This window comes from Mauremys reevesii, linkage group 2 (genome assembly GCF_016161935.1).
Source record: "Mauremys reevesii isolate NIE-2019 linkage group 2, ASM1616193v1, whole genome shotgun sequence".
Lineage (NCBI taxonomy): Eukaryota > Metazoa > Chordata > Testudines > Geoemydidae > Mauremys > Mauremys reevesii.
In genome coordinates this window covers 246,343,768-246,360,853 of record NC_052624.1, presented here as the reverse complement: position 1 = coordinate 246,360,853, position 17,086 = coordinate 246,343,768, and the positions used below count along the sequence as shown (strand labels likewise).

Below are 17,086 nucleotides of genomic sequence, written 5' to 3'. Positions count from 1 at the left end.
CACAGCCACTCCTGAGCTGTACCTGTTCTCTAGACTATATTTCCAAATGCCTGATTATTTGCAAGTTCTAACATTCACAAGTTTGACACAACTGATGGTTTGTTTAGAAACTGAGTTAACACCAACAGGAACAACACAGGACAAACTAGCATAAATATTGTTAACACAGCTAACCATTATCTTAATTCTTAAATGTATCTAGTATTGTTATATGTATAGTATATAAATGTATATAGTATCTTACACGTATATATAATATTGCTAAGTTGCATTGTACATACATTTCAGTCATGGGCTGAAAATTCTACACCTGCCTACTCCTCACTGTGAAGTTTTTCTTGGTGAGGATAGGTTTCTAATCAATCAATTTCCACAGAATTGAAGTGCTCAAAAAAGTTTCTAGCCTTTATGGTTGCCCAGATATAGTAGTCTTTCAAATATGAACAAAAAGAAAACTGTTGCAAAGGTGTTTTCATGCATCTGCAGATAGTTTTTCAGTGCATCTTCTATTGTTCAGAGCTTTGCCAACAGGCAGAAAAAAGGAAGTGAAGGCTGATTAGTTTCACAGTTGCTATTCAGAACCTTAAAGTCAACAGTAGACTTTCAAGAATTGTGTCTTTTTGCTGATGCTTGGGAAAGATCGGAACAAAAGCAAGTATTGGCGTTCTATACAGAGAAGACCTACCTCCTCAAAACAGGTGGTGAGTGGAGACCTGTTTTCCTCCCACCTTTCTTCACAACAAAGAGACGCTGAAGGGGGAGAACAGAAAGCCTCTCTTCTCTTTCAGCTGCTAAAAGGTGGTTGGGTAGAAGTTTATGGACACCTACTAGCCAGAGATTAATATAAAAAACAGAGCCCCACTTCCTTAAATTGGGCTCAAAGACAGTATATCAGCAGAAATCTGAGGCTGTGGCTACACTTAGCACTTCAAAGCGCTGCTGCGGCAGCGCTTTGAAGCGCTAAGTGTAGTCAAAGCCCCAGCGCTGGGAGAGAGCTCTCCCAGCGCTGTCCGTACTCCATCTCCCTGTGGGGAATAACGGACAGCGCTGGGAGTGGGGCTTTGACCACACTGGCGCTTTGCAGCGCCGCAATTTGCAGCGCTGGAGAGGGTGTGTTTTCACACCCTGCTGCAGCGCTGCAAATTTGTAAGTGTAGCCAAGCCCTTAGCTTCAGAGGGCTGGGCTTGGCTTTTCACCAGAGTACCACCTCTGGTTCTCACTGGTGGGGGGCCTCATACTACAGCAACAAGCTCCAGAGGAGGCCAATAAATAAAAGATACATGACAAGAGAGGTTTCTTGGGTTTTGTTTACATTTATCACAGGCTTTTATAATCCCTCAGTGACCCATTTATGAGGTTTAAATACTGCAGTAATTGCTCTTATGGCATCTCTGGGCTAGTCTATACTAGAAGCGCTATAGCATCTGGTGAAGATGTTCTCTGCCCACAGGAGAGAGCTCTTCTATCAGCAGAATAAAACCACCTCCCCGAGAGGCGGTAGCGATGTCACCAGAAGCAGCTCTCCCACCAACATAGTGCTGTTCCACACCAGCACTTAGGTTGATGTAACTTGTGTCGCTCAGGGGATGGCTTATTCACACCCCTGAGTGACACAAGTTATACCGACTAACCTGTAATGTAATCTACTACAATTCCACCGTATCTCACATTATTTTGAACCCATAAATGCCTGAGACATTAAAATGAAATATTTCAGTACTTGTTTAATTCTTCACCTTCTTTTGTTTATTCAAGTTTACCCAAATAGGACAATTTGGGGTTTTAGTCATATTCAAGGAATCCAAACATACTGCTTGAATTACTGTGTGGCATGCACCTATACTCCACAAAGACAATTCTTCTTCAGTATTAAGTTCCACCTACAGTTATTAATTTTAGCCACACCTCCTAGATATATGTGCCACTGAGGTATCCTAAACCCAAGCAGTAAGTACAGCTCTAACTATCGCAAGAAGAATTCAAAATGTAAGTAGTGTTTCAAACTAAGTGATCAGCTTCACAACTGCTAGCATGAAGATCATTTACTTTCTGGAGAAGTACTAGCAACAACAAGTAATAGGATTGCTTGCTGCCTGACTATATCTTGCTTGCAGCTTGACTATACCCTGCCTGACAGCTAGTATTGGGGATGTGATGCAAATAAGGTTTGGCACCAATAAGTCTGTTATGATTGTTAGCTGCTGTCTGAGGATCAAAAATCACCAGTCCAGATTGTTGAAAAACAGGATAAATTTCTTGTTTGTGTAAGAGTTAGTTGTGTAACCACTCTTGCTTAATGGTATACCTGTAATAAGCAACCTTTTGTGAATGATTAGATGCCAAAGCTGAGGCATGTTCATTCCAGCAGCCATTTATAATTAAATTTACAAAGCAACAGAAGTTAGTCACAGATTTGGTCCAGAGAGTATCTATTGAGTTCACAGGCGAACATTACTAAAGCATACAGCCAACTGGATACAAAATAAGCTATGAAAATGTATAGAACAGAACTTGTTCTTCTATACATTTCATAGTTTGTGCCCAGGTGGCTGCATGCTTTAACTAACCCACTGAAGAACACAGCATAGCTTCACTGATCCAGTTCACAAGAGTTAAGCAGACCTGTAAAAAGTACTTTGTTCAGCAATTTTTTTTTTTGGTAAAAGTTTAATAGGATAGCTTCTCAAAGTGAGTCGAAGAGAAAATTCTAACCAGGGTAATTAAAGATAAAAGGCAATTTAAGATATATGGGTTCCAGAACATGGGTTCTAGTGACTCCACCTATAGCTTGTTATTAAACCACAAGTTACTGGGCTCAGTACAGGAAGTTCTACGGCTTGTGTTATGGAGGGCAGCAGACTAGGTCTGGTGCCGCTTTGAGTTGGCATGTACTAGTTTGTGGGGAGCAGCTTGCTTCTCATGAGCTGGCTCAAACAACTCTCCAACCTCTCTAAGAAGTGGGAGGGTTCAAGAACGTCTCCAAGCTCATTCCAACTCAAAGTGGCACCAGACCATGCCATAACAACAGATGCAAAACCTGCAGACATATCTCCACTGCTACAATGATCAACACCCCCCACAACACATCTTTCAAGATCCATGGGTCCTACACATGTGGTGTACCTCATCCAGTGCACTAAAGGCCCCAACAACAACTAAGGGCATGTCTTCACTAGCAACGTTAAAGCGCTGCTGCAGCAGTGCTTTAATGTGGCTGTGTAGTCGCAGCACCAGTGCTGAGAGCTCTATAAACAAATAAAAAACAGAACAACAAAAAAACCCACCTCCATGAGGGGAATGGCTCCCAGCCCTGTAGCACTAACTGCCACGTTATAGCGCTGAAACTTGCAGCTCTCATGGGGGTGTTTTTTCACACCCCTGAGCGAGAGAGTTGCAGCAGTGTAAAGTGGCAGTGTAGACAAGGCCTTAGGGGGTGAAACCAAAACAATCACTACCACCCTTGATTGAATTTACATAGGAAAATTATAAAAGACAAAACACACCACATCACCTGTGGGTGAACACTTCACAGAGCGATCACTCTATATCTGGCCTATCAGTCCTCATCCCCAAAGAAAATCTGAACACTTTCAGAAGACAACCCTGAAAGCTTAAATTCATACTCTGATAGGGCTTGGCTACACTTACAAATTTGCAGCGCTGCAGCAGGGTGTGAAAACACACCCTCTCCAGCGCTGCAAATTGCGGCGCTGCAAAGCGCCAGTGTGGTCAAAGCCCCAGCGCTGGGAGCGCGGCTCCCAGCGCTGTACGTTATTCCCCACAGGGAGGTGGAGTACGGACAGCGCTGGGAGAGCTCTCTCCCAGCGCTGGTGCTTTGACTACACTTAGCGCTTCAAAGCGCTGCCGCGGCAGCGCTTTGAAGTGCTAAGTGTAGCCACAGCCATAGACACTATCCACTATCCCTCTTTTTGTCTGATGACTGCAGAGGTGTTAACTAGCCACTCTACCTCAAATGGTCTCTTACAATGTGCACTAACTACTTATGCTAAACAATTTTTTCCACCTTGCATTTTGCAGTGACATGTAGCCAGTTTCTGCAGGCTTTAAGAACTCATTCAAAACATTTCTAATCTTTACAGTGAAGAATTTTCCAAACATGAAACCATGTAGGGGGTTTCTTCCTGAAACTAAAGACAGACATCTTCAATGCCTCTGATATGGCTAACAGCTTTCACAGGCAGAAGCAGCCTGAAAACAAGACAGTGGTTTCTTGAATAGAACGTACTGAGCTTGTCTATAGCTAAGAATTATATCATATTAAACCATGACCTTGAGCAGTCTTGAGAATTAAAAACATTAAAAAGACAATTTAGCATTCAGTAATGTTAAAGATGACGACCCCCATTTACACCAAATGCTAAGCGGTGTTTAAATGTTGTGTCAGTTTCTAAATGCTGTCCAGGTCATGCTCTAACCTGATGCAATTTCTCTGTAAGTTTACAGGTGCAGGCCAACTTAACATAACCTGTTTATAACAAATACAAAAAAAGTGTCCACAAACAATAGTCACTAGTTTAACTAAGATGATTTAAGTTAAACCAGTGCAACCTCCAGCTTTAGATAATACCAAAGACAGATAAAGAGACCCCAAAGTTAACACCCCACAAGTGACACAAAGAGAAACAAAAACAAACACAAGCCTCCTGCAGGGAGGCAGAGTTCCCAGTGGGTGCAGAGCCTTCATATTCTGTTGCTATGCTTCCCTCCATTCAGCTCCTGGAGGGGCGGGGGGGAAGGGCAAGGAATGTTGGGGGTTGAAAGGAATGGCTGGCACCTGCTGCATTCCACCTATTCCTAGCACTACAGCTAGTTGCTAAAATTCTCAACTTCTCTTTAGCGCCCTCTCCTGGATTGTCCCAAATGGCTCTGTGGGGGAGGGGAGCCATCCTGTGTCCCCGCAAGACCTATCCTACCCTCCATGAGGCTTCCACAGCCCAGCAGGGAAGCAGGCATTCAAACAGAGAGTTGTCCTCTCCTCTACAACTGCACAGAAGGCCAACAGAGGCTGCTCGGAACACTCCCAGCTCACACCAGGCAATGTAACAAATGAAATTCAACGTAAATAAATGCAAAGTAATGCACATTGGAGGTAAAAACTTTATCATCGTACAGTATTATAAATTAACTATGACCTCAGGAAAGGGACAGAGGCATCATAGTACCAAGCTCAATGAAGACCTCTGCTCAGTGTGCAACTGTTGTTTTTTTGTTTTTGTTTTTTAACCACAGTCAGTTGCAAAAAGAATGGGATGGTGAATAATACGGAGAAGGCTTTTATTTAAGTCAATGGGGTGGTCTCATCTGGAATCCTATGTGCAATACTGCTCACTATCTCAAAAAAGGATATTGCAGAACTACCAGGGTTCAAAGAAGGGTGACAAAAATGATGGAAGGCAAGGAAAAAAGCAAGACCGAAAAGATCGGAATGTTACTTTGGAAGAGAGCTGTAGATATGATAAAAGTATATAAAATAATGAATGGTATATAGAAAAGGTTCTCCGCATTTCAACACAAAAATAAGGATATATTCAATTAAATTAAAAGGCAGGAAATTAAAAAACAATAAAAGGAAATACTTTTTCATACAACGTATAATAAACCTGTGGAATTCGCTGCCACCAAGAAGTTGTTGAGGCCAAAAACTTTGCAAGATTAAAAAGGGATTGGATAATTTTATGGATATCAAGAATATCCATAAAAGTGTTGCATAAGAGACATTAAACCTTATGCTTCAGGGCTTAAGCCAATCTCCAACTGTGAAAGAACAGAATCAGACCTGATGTGGAGTACAGATTATCCCATATCCACCTACTCTGGGGTTCTTATGCCTTCCTTTTAAGCATCTGAAGTTGGCCACTGTAGGAGACAGAATGCTAGACTAGATGGACCTGGGCTCTGATCGAGGATGCAAAGTCCTATGTTCTTGGGGATGCAGGGGAAGTAGTGGGAGACAGTTGGACATGGTACCACCAACTTTTCCCCATAGCAACAGGGTTAATTAAAATATTTCAGTTTAAAATTTGCAGGACATATCCTTTCATAATCAAATACATTTTACTAGAGTCCCTGTGGAGGATCAAAATGCTGATCCTCAAGCGTGACAGGCTAAACAGCCGTTTAAATATCTTATGTATAAACTTGGTTTGTAATTCTTTATTTCATGCTCCAATGCTTGTGATTCTTCATCTTTAATTCAACTGACCTAATTAAAAATTTTCATGGGAATTCAAACAAGAGGCTACGTATACCAAAACAAAAAAGCAAGTTTGTCTGAAGGATCAGTTGACAAGTGATACTAACTGCAGCATAATACATAAATCAAGATCAACAAGAGTACTACTGTGTTAGCCATCACATTATACAAAAAATGGCTCGATCTCCAGAACGTAATAGATTTAAAGGCAGAAGTTCTGTAGCTGTGAAAGTCAAGGAACATTTTGAATCTTGATATACTGTGTTTATCATAGTCCAAACCAATTCTGATCTTACACAGTAACCTGAGCCATTGTAGCATTTCACTATATTCTTACCTTGGTGCAATAATGGTTCTCTTGAACAACATACTGTAAATTATCCCTTCAACAGAAGAACAAAAGGAAACTGAGCAATGTATTTTAAATCTCTTTTAGACTTATGGATCTATTTTTATTTTACAAAATGACTGGCCACAAATTCTGCCTCATTCAAACCTCCTCTCTTGCTCCTAACCCATATGGTAACAATTACTGAACACAAATGCAATCAACCCACATTTTGCTACGCATCCATTCTTGAACACTCCTGTGAAACAAGTACCACATATTAGTACTAGCTGAATTCACTGTACATTATTACTCCTGGGGGAATTATGTGTCATTGCATATGCAGAGAACTTATGTCCCCCGCAGATTTCTTTGCTTCCACCCCAGAAAAAATGACTTTCTGACAAGGAAACAAAGGGAAGCCACAAGAGTGATCACACAACCCTCCCCAGCAGTATGTATCAGGTGCCCAGGGCAGCTGGCAGAGGTAAATCATTGTGGGGCAGAACCTAGAACTCTCCCTGACAAGTCCCACTCCATCTGCACCTGGACCACCCCAACAAGCCACCCAGCCAGATCCCCAAACTACTGAGCCCCAACCAGCTGCACCTGGATCTCCACCCCTGAGCTCTATCCCCCTCACTGAGCTCAACCACCTTCACCTGGACTCCCCCTGCAGAGTCCTATTACCATGGACCCAGAACCCTCCCAACAAGCCCCTGTGCATCCAGGTCCCCCACGGAGCTGCCCACACCCAGATTGCCCCACAGAGAACCCTCTCAACCCACACATGGATCCCCCCACACTAAACCCCTCCACACTTGGATCCTGCCTTGCTGAGCCCACCCAGCAGGGAGGGCAGAACCCTAGAGTGTTTCTGGGGCAGGCCCGGTCCTTGCGCTCAGTCACAATTGGGTGCAGCCTCACTGCTGAGTCCATGTCCTGAGGGCGGGGGAGTTGCACAGTGAACTTCCACCTATGTGCAGCCAGTGTCCTGTGCTCCCCAATGCCATGCTGGACCCTCCACATTTGACAAATAAAGTCTGCAGAATGCCCTCAGGAGTAACACGATGAGACAACAACACTGATTTTACTTGATGCTCCTTGAGTGCATTAAGTTAATTACCTCCTCCCTACAGGCCTTTTGGTATTTCAGCCTTATTGAAGAATGTAAAATAGATAAATTATTAACAGAGTGCAAAAATACTTTATCAGATCTTTACACACACCTTTTAAGACCATTTCTAATTGAAGATTCTGAGCAAAAGCTTCATTTTATTGAGGTTGCTTGTATTAATTACGACTTCTTTAAGTTAGTATCTTGCTGTAATGTGTAAATTTCATTATATTAAACACTACACAAGCTGTACTTATGATTAAAGCAATTCCCCCCCCTTTACACACTTTAGTATTTCATACAGAAATTTTAGTTTAATAACTGGACTCTGAACCTTTGCTGCTTTTGTGCCACAAAATAGCTTCGATAGCTACTATATACTAGAACTAAGTATTTTCATTTCTCCATCTCAATATCCCAAAAGGTTAAAATCAGCCAAATAAGCAAGCAACAAATATCGTCAATATAGTTCATGTTCATCCTTTAGTCTACATTTAAACAAGAAATTGAAGCTTAATTCTGTCAAGCAAGAGTCAAAAACAAATAGCAGAAAACGCAGGCTTGTCTCTCTGTTGATCTATAGAGCATCCTGCTATTTAACTTCTGGTTTTAGCCTTAACTCTAGCTTGCTGATAATAGTCACAATGGCTATGTCTACATTAGCATTTCATAAAGCCTCCTACCACTACATTACCATCTTTGCAGCTCTCTAGGAGCCATACCCAGGCTGTATCCACAAACAACAGTTGGGGGTGGTGGGAATGATAAAGAACAAGGATATTGTATCCTGACAATTGAAGTTGCACACAGCTCTGCACAGAGCATTTCTTCATCATGGCCCCAATATATACCTATCTCATAGAGCTGGAAGGGACCCTGAAAGGTCACTGAGTCCAGCCCCCTGCCTTCACTAGCAGGACCAAGTAGGGATCTGGGTCAAAATCAGTAAGTGGCCCCCTCAAGGACTGAACTCACAACCGTGGGTTTAGCAGGCCAATGTGCAAACCACTGAGCTACTCCTCCCACCCATGTACTGGGAGTCACGAATGGAGTAACAAAAGCAAAAGAGATTTAATTTGAACTCTCTTTGGCAATCTTACTATATTGTCAATCCTCCAATTCCTCCTTACTTCCTGCCCTGGACAAGGAAAACTCTTCCTATTCTATTTCAGGGCCCTTCCACAAGCTATCCAGTGCTCACTATTTATATCCCTGCTTTAATGAGCTCCTGGCCACCCCTATTTTGGTTGCTTTAGTGTATGAGTTAACTGCAATGAAAACATATTATCCACACTCAAATTAACTCCTCTGAGTTAGCTAGCTGGAGGGTTTTGCAGCTAGGCTACACACAGCGGTGTTTTCTAACTCGAGCTGTAGTCTAAACTCTCTGGGAGTCAGCCAACTTGAGTTAAGAGCACCATCATACTCAAGTTAAGGGTTTGTATGTGAGGATGAGACTTAAGTTAATTTTGCAGTGATAACTAGCACTCAATTTGGAGACGAATTCTGATTATACTTCTAATTTCCCTTCCCACTAACCACTCTTCCACAAAACCCACACCACATTAAAAAGGCATTTCTCAACAAGGCCAACAAAATTAACATGGAGTTGGCAGACCAAGCCATTTTGGAGATATAAGCCCAAAACCCACAGACATTCTAAACAGGGTGAAATATCGGCCCCACTGAATTCAAGTTTTGCCATTGACTTCAGCGGGGACAGGATTTCAGCCAATAACTAAGTTCTCATTTTTTACCAGCTTCCCAGAAATGTTATGACCTGAGATGAGCTATGGTACAAAGTTTCAGAGGGAGGGGAGGGGCTGAAAAACCATAGATAAGGATGAAAGTTAGCTTCACAAGATAAGCCTGATGAGGCTACTGCTGCGGCACATCTTCCTGAATAAGAAACTGAAGATAGGGGATTACTTTTTTCCTACTGGGAGAAAAACCTGAAGTTACCACTTCCGTGACTTATTTCCAATCACCCCCCAAAATCCTGCAACATGGTGACCCTCCTCTAAGTAAGAAAGACTCAGCATGTCTCCTGAAGCACATTAACACTGTCATACATATGCCAAAATTTGGTCTCTTGAGGAACTTTTAGGAGCCTAGAAAACTTAGGACCCAAACGACCTCATAGTTTAGGCACCATATAAGTAATACTTTGATCCCCATGTGTTTCTTCTTCTAACTGGGTTCACAAAAGAATCAAAATAAGTTCATAGAGGATAGATCCCTAAATGGCTATTAGCCAAGATGCTCAGGGACACTACCTCACACTCCGAGGATCCCTAGCCTCTGACTGCCAGAAGCTGGGAGTGGATGACAGAGGATGGATCACTCGATAATTGCCCTGTTCTTTTCATTCCCTCCAAAGCACTTGGCATTGGCCATTGTCAGAAGACTGGGATAGATGCTACGTTCCTTCTAAGCTGCGCAGTCGGGCGGCCACCCAGGAGTGATTCAAGGGCCACACCCTTCATTAGCAGAGCTGTGAACATCTGGCACCATGTGTTCACATTCCCCTCCCCCTGCTGCTTTACAGCCATGTTGCTCCTGTCCTCTGCCTTGGAGCCAAGGGCCAGCTGTTCCTGGGACCCGCCTGCTGGCTGTGCAGAGTGGGGGGAAGAGAGAAGAATGTGCTGATGTCAGGGTGTCCCCCTCCCCCTCTGTATCCTATCTCTGCAGAGCAGGGAAGTGGGAACAGGGCTCAAGAGCAGGAGAGCTGCTGTGGTCTGAGGTCTGAACAAGCCTTCTGAGCCCTCCGCAATGAGGGAGTGCTTTAGAGAGACAGCACACGGTGTCTCAGAGACTCCCCCAACCACCAGCACACACAATCTCTGTTTCTCACTCACTCAGTCTCTTCCACTCCTCCTGCCTCCCTCCCTCCCATCCACGTACCCCATCTCCACAGGGGAGAACAGGACTCAGGAGCAGGAGAGCTGCTGTGGTCTGAAGTCTGAATGAGCCTTCTGAGCCCTCCCGCGGCGAGTGAAAGTGCCTTAACGAGACAGCGCACAGCATCTCTCGGAGACTTCCCCAGTAGCCAGCACAGACAGACAGACAGTCTCTCTCTCTCACACACACACACACAATTATTTTTGTTGTTACTACTTCTTGGTACTTCCTGTAATAGGTAATAATTGGAGATATACCAATCTCCTAGTACTGGAAGGGACCTTGAAAGGTCATCGAGTCCAGCCCCCTGCCTTCACTAGCAGGACCAATTTTTGCCCCAGATCCCTAAGTGGCCCCCTCAAGGATTGAACTCACAACCCTGGGTTTAGCAGGCCAATGCTCAAACCACTGAGCTATCCCTCCCCCCAATGCATATATATTCTCTGTAATTTTATTCTTTCAAAGTGTGTTATTTTAGTTTCTGGACTGGTCTATGCATTTTATAATTTTTATTTCTCTTACACTTGCATTTAATTCTTTGAGTACTGAGTTCTAAAATGCCTAGCCTGTCCTGGATGGAGTAATTATCTCTGGGGTAACTTTTAAAAAAAATATTCAAACTAGTGGTCCATATCCACACACAAAATTTATTCCATACTTGGATGGAAAAAATTAGAAGGAACATTGGTTAAATGAACCATTGATCTGACCCAGTATGGCCGTTCTTATGTTCTACCACTAACTCAGACTGGGGAGGGCAGAAAAAGACAAAAAAAAAAAAAAAAAAAAAAAAAGAGGAACTTCGCTTAAGATGAGCGACACCAAAACATTTTATCAAACTCCCACTGTGAAAATATTCCAACAATAGCTTTCAGGTAACACACCAAGTTTACCATAAACATGGCAGCCTGCCACTGTAGTCATTTAAAGCTTGCGCTATGTACCAAAAGTAATTTGGCTGGAAAAGGAGAGGGAAGGCGACAATAATCTTGTTATACAGCAGAAACCCAGTCATCAAAAACTCAACTGCTTGGTCCTCCCTTTCCAACCAAGAACCAGATGACTTCCTGTTCTGACTCTCAATTACCCAAATGTATCTGGTGCTGTCCAAGAAGTTCAGATAATGGGAATTTTACTGTTTTACTTACAGGAGTGCTATATTAGAAAGAAATGCTGCTGCAATGCAACAGTAACTGGAAAACTAAACTAAGAGCAAACTAAGCACACACAACTAATTTTTAGAAGTGAGTGAGCTTAGTGCTTAAGAAAGATACCAGCTTGACAGCAGTTGTGCCTGAAATCCTTTATTTCTCTATCAGAGGGGTAGCCGTGTTAGTCTGGATCTGTAAAAAGCCATGTTAGTCTGGATCTGTAAGGAGTCTGTGGCACCTTATAGGCTAACAGACATATTGGAGCATAAGCTTTTGTGGGTGAATACCCACTTCGTCAGACACATGTGGTAGAAATTTCCAGAGGCAGGTATAAAGATGCAGGCCAGAATCAGTCTGGAGATAACGAGGTCAGTTCAATCAGGAAGGATGAGGCCCTCTTCTAGCAGTTGAGGTGTGAAAACCAAGGGAGGAAAAACTGCCCTGATTGAACTGACCTCATTATCTCCAGGATCCTGAACTTGACCATCTCATGGTCACTGCCTCCCAGGTTCCCATCCACTTTTGCTTCCCCTACTAATTCTTCCCAGTTTATGAGCAGCAGGACAAGAAGAGTTCTGCCCCTAGCTGGTTCCTCCAGCACTTGCACCAGGGAATTGTCCCCTACACTTTCCAAAAACTTCCTGGATTGTCTGTGCATCGCTATATTGCTCTCTCAGCAGATATCAGGGTGATTAAGGTCTCCCATGAGAACCAGGGATTGCGATCTAGTAACTTCTGTTAGTTGCCGGAAGAAAGCCTCGACCGCCTCATCTCCCTGGTCTGGTAGTCTATAGCAGACTCCCACCACGACATCACCCTTGTTGCTCACACTTCTAAACTTAATCCAGAGACTCTCAGGTTTTTCCTGCGGTTTCATACCGGAGCTCTGAGCAGTTATACTGCTCTCTTACATACAATGCAACTCCCCCGCCTTTTCTGCCTTGCCTGTCCTTCCTGAACAGTTTATATCCATCCATGACAGTACTCCAGTCATTTGAGTTATCCCACCAAGTCTCTGTTATTCCAATCACATCAAGCCAAACAAACTATGAATTGAGTATTGCAACATCAAGAAAAGCGTGCATCCTATCTCAGCAACTATTTAATACATAGTTAGAAGGTATAATGAGGGAAATTTTATAAGACACCAAATAAAACACACAGTTCAATGGCATATACATGAACATAAAATATGCCAGTGGCCCAGTCTTCATAACTTCAACTAGGGAAAAACTTCAGAACATACACTGCTACCTCGATATAACACTGCCCGATATAACACAAATTTGTATATAAGGCGGTAAAGCAGTGCGCTGGGGTGGGAAGGGCTTCACACTCTGGTGGATCAAAGCAAGTTCAATACAACACGGTTTGACCTATAACATGGTAAGATTTTTTGGCTCCCAAGGACAGCGTTTTATCGAGGTAGAGTTGTACTTATTACTGTGAACAATACTTGCAAGAAAGACAGAATGACAATCAACATTAGGAAGAAAAAAATATAACAAGTAAATATTTATGCATGAAGTAGGCAACGCTGATATCTTGACAGTGAAATGGTAGTACAAGCAAAAATTTCCCCTACCTAGGAAGCCTAACAACATCAGACGGAAAATGTGACAAAGAAATTAAGAGAAGGATACAGCTTGGGAGAAAAAAAAAACGTATTCAACAACTTCCAAAGCTGCTGAAAGTTCAAACTGCACACACACACACTAAATTACTAAGTGCTCCTCTATGGATGTGAGAGCTGGACTCAAGAAGCACACAGACAACTCAGTCTTGGTGTTATAGAAGAACGTTAAAAATTAGCTGGATAACCAGAACTATGAACAATGAGGTGATGAGACGGTTGAATAAAAAAAAAAAAAAAAAAAAAAAAAAGAGTTTCCTACTGTATATTGGCAAGTAGATTTTTTTTAAGGTCTAGAAGGGAGGAATCCTGAAAATTAAAGTCAGTTTTCAGATACACATTTTGCACCTGTCCAGCACACTTTAAATGGTGCAAATATGTACACACGATATGCCTTTTACACTGAACTTTATTTTAATTGTTTTCCAGTTTCATAAAATTTCTCTGAACAAGTTAGAAGTTTTAATTTGAACAATTTTGTTCACAATATTATCTTTCGAGACTGTTAGCGATTCCATCTGGAGCCAGGAAATTTACAAAGATAATTTACATAACCCCCTCCAACTCCATATTTGGCAAACATAATGCGACTAGTGTAGACTTTTTGTTTATGAAACATCGTCAGTAATTTCAGCTCAGTTTTGGGAAAGTTTGCAAATTAAGACCTAGTGCTGCAAACTCTTGTGCAACTGATCAACTTAACACATGCAAGTGCTCCCATCCTTGTTACGCATGGATCTGATCCAACTCAAATTAAAGTCAATGGAAAGAATTTTACTGCTTTTGCTTCAAGTTGGATGGCATCCCAAATGCGTATTTGCAGAACGCAAGCCTTAATGTTGCTATAATATATGGCTAAGGAAAGGGAACCCATAGTCAAAATGTTTGTTTTAAATCCTAAAATAAGTTTAACTTTTTGCAGCATTTTGCAGAACCATGGAAGCACTAGTGCAGGGGTTCTCATACTGGGGGTTAGGACCCCTCATGGGGTCGCAAGGTCATTACATGGGGGGTCGCGAACTGTCAATCTCCACCCCAAACCCAGCTTGCCTCCAGCATTTATAATGGGGTTTAATATATTAAACAGAGTGTTTAACTTATTAGGGGGGTCGTACTCAGAGGCTTGCAATGTGAAAGGGGTCGCCAGTAAAAAAAAGTTTCAGACCCACTGCACTAGTGGCCATACCATTCTGAACTGCAGAATAAAAAATTCAATCTAGATGTTGCAATATCTTTACAAATGTTACCAGACTCATTTTGTAAGCATTTATTAATCAGATTTGATATGCATACCAGTTTACATTATGTAACTAATTATGATGTTACTACAATACAAATACAGTAGAACCTCAGAGTTACAAACTGACCGGTCAACCACACACCTCATTTGGAACTGGAAGTACACAATCAGGCCGTGGAGGCCACATTTAAAAAAAAACAAACAAAAAAAAACTGTACAGAGCAGTACAGTGTTAAATGTAAACTAAAAAAATAAACAGAAAACTTAAAAAAATGACAGGGAAGGAAACTATTTCTGTGCTTGCTTCATTTAAATTAAGTTGTTATAAGCAGCATTTTTCTTCTCCATGATAAAGTTTCAAAGCTGTGTTAAGTCAACGTTCAGTTGTAAACTTTTGAAAGAACCCACCATCACATTTTGTTCAGAGTTACAAACATTTCAGAGTTACTAACAACCTCCATTCTCAAGGTGTTAGACATACAGTAGAACCTTAGAGTTACTAAGTCACCCATTAATACAAGGCCTACCATAAAACCTCTCTTACATAAAAGATTTATCAAATTATGTTTTCCCTCGGGTACTTCAGGTCAGAAACTGACTAAACGTATTAAAGGCTTTCAGTGACTCCAAGTCATTGAAAAACAGAAGTTGGTCCCAAATGAATCAAGTAAAAGATAATGCTGCTTTGTATGCTTGAAGCAAGAACAGTGTCTTTAATCTCTCTAGAGTAACATGTTATACAAATGCTTATTAAAACAAACCTTTTCATTCCACTCTTATACATAAAATCAGGTATCTATAATACAAGGAAGATGCTTATTTATTTTGGCACTTCTAAACTACACACACCTACTTTCAACTAAACTTCCTGTATATTAAAAATAAGATACTTGACTGTCTTTAATCTTTACCTCCAAGAGAACACATTTCCCAGACACCTGAACGGACATCTAATCCATAATAATTTAATAGTAAAGGAATACTTTAAACAATACAGTTGTTTACATTAACTAATGTAATGCAGAGAACCTTACTTTCTCTCCATGTTGTGAATTGCCTAGATTTTCAGACATACATTTCTGATTTTCTTTACTGGGCTTGCACTCTTTGGTGCTACGCTGTAGGAAACATGGGATTGCTAGGGAAGACTAACTCAACTCTGTGACAAAAGAATGTTGCTTACCAGTAAGCTCTCTGCCGCACTACAAGTTCAAGAGTGTTTTTGTAATCATTTCATGACTCACCTGACTTGGTTCAACATAGTTTTGTTATGAAGCTGCTGTGTCGTCAAAATTCAACCATGTTTGTTTTACCCAGATCAGATAAGAGTCGTGAAATGGTTACAAAAAGAGAGAGTTGTAGCCTGGAAGGGCCCTCACTGGTAAACAGTCATAATTCGCTGAAGAACTGATTTAGCCGTTCAGGCAGTTCCACAATTCACATAGCGAGAACACTAAGAAGTGCAAGTTGAGAGGGCATGTCTAAACCAATGCATACACAATGATTTGGGCATAATTCAGTGCACGTCAAGTGTACAAAAGCGTCTTGCCATTCACGTACCAACTCAAGGTGCAAAACTCTATGATAATCAGAGGATATTACCACCATATCGGTCCCACGATTCCACATTCTCACAGATTAAAACTGGGCCCAAACGCAGTAGCAAGAATGCTCTAAAAACACAATTTTAACTTCCATTTCTGATCTGGTGGGATCAGTCTCTTTTGAGCTGCAAACAGTAACAGAAAGCTGAACCAGTATAAAAAAATATTTCTACTTTCAAAAACAGCCACAGTACAATATTTCTACAATATTGTAAGATGGCCAACATGGCTAATCTAATCAGCTGCTTAACGGGGTTGGAATATTGTTGAAGCATTGTTGCAGAACACTTTCAAAGCAGTGTTATGTGATACCAGGGCATTCCGTTTGCAATCACATTTACTCGCTTTGTATAGATTAACCTTGTAGTGTGGATGTGACTTTGTGGCAGTGTCTACTCCAAGGATGGGTACCAAAAAAAAAAAAAAAAAAAAAAATCTATCAGTGCTAACACGAATTCATCTCCTCTTCTTTTTACTAATTCATCAGTAAGAGCCAGAGGTGGCTCCAGGCACCAGCACGCCAAGCACATGCTTGGGGCGGCAAGCCACAGGGGGGCGCTCTGCTGGTCGCCACGAGGGCGGCAGGCAGGTTACCTTTGGCGGCATGCCTGCAGAGGGTCTGCTGGTCCCCGAATCCGCGGGACTGGGGACCTCCCGCAGGCAAGCCGCAGAGGGCAGCCTGCCTGCCATGCTTGGGGCGGCAAAATACCTAGAGCCGCCCCTGGTAAGAGCCATAACATAAACAGGTTCCCATGGCCAACCCCATTTTACCACCATTTTAGTTAAGCCTATTGAAAGCAGAGGTAAAAACAAAGGTCTACATACGAAAGCCCTGTCTACACCAGGGCTCCCAGAAGTTCAACTGAACAAGGTGGAAAACTCCTCCAGGGTAGGCAAG

The 17,086-nt window shown here is 42.1% G+C and overlaps 1 protein-coding gene across 3 annotated transcripts in view; it reads right to left on the bottom strand.

Moving 5' to 3' along the window:
• Positions 1-17,086, bottom strand: part of PLEKHF2 (pleckstrin homology and FYVE domain containing 2) — a 33,143-nt gene that overhangs the window by 3,799 nt on the left and 12,258 nt on the right. Inside the window, exon 1 of one of the 3 annotated variants that reach the window (XM_039523929.1) lies at positions 686-804. The exons of the other annotated variants lie outside the window; for them this stretch is intronic. The gene's annotated coding sequence lies outside the window, so the exon portion shown is untranslated. Of the gene's footprint in view, positions 1-685; positions 805-17,086 lie in introns of those variants that run through there. 3 annotated transcript variants of the gene reach the window in all.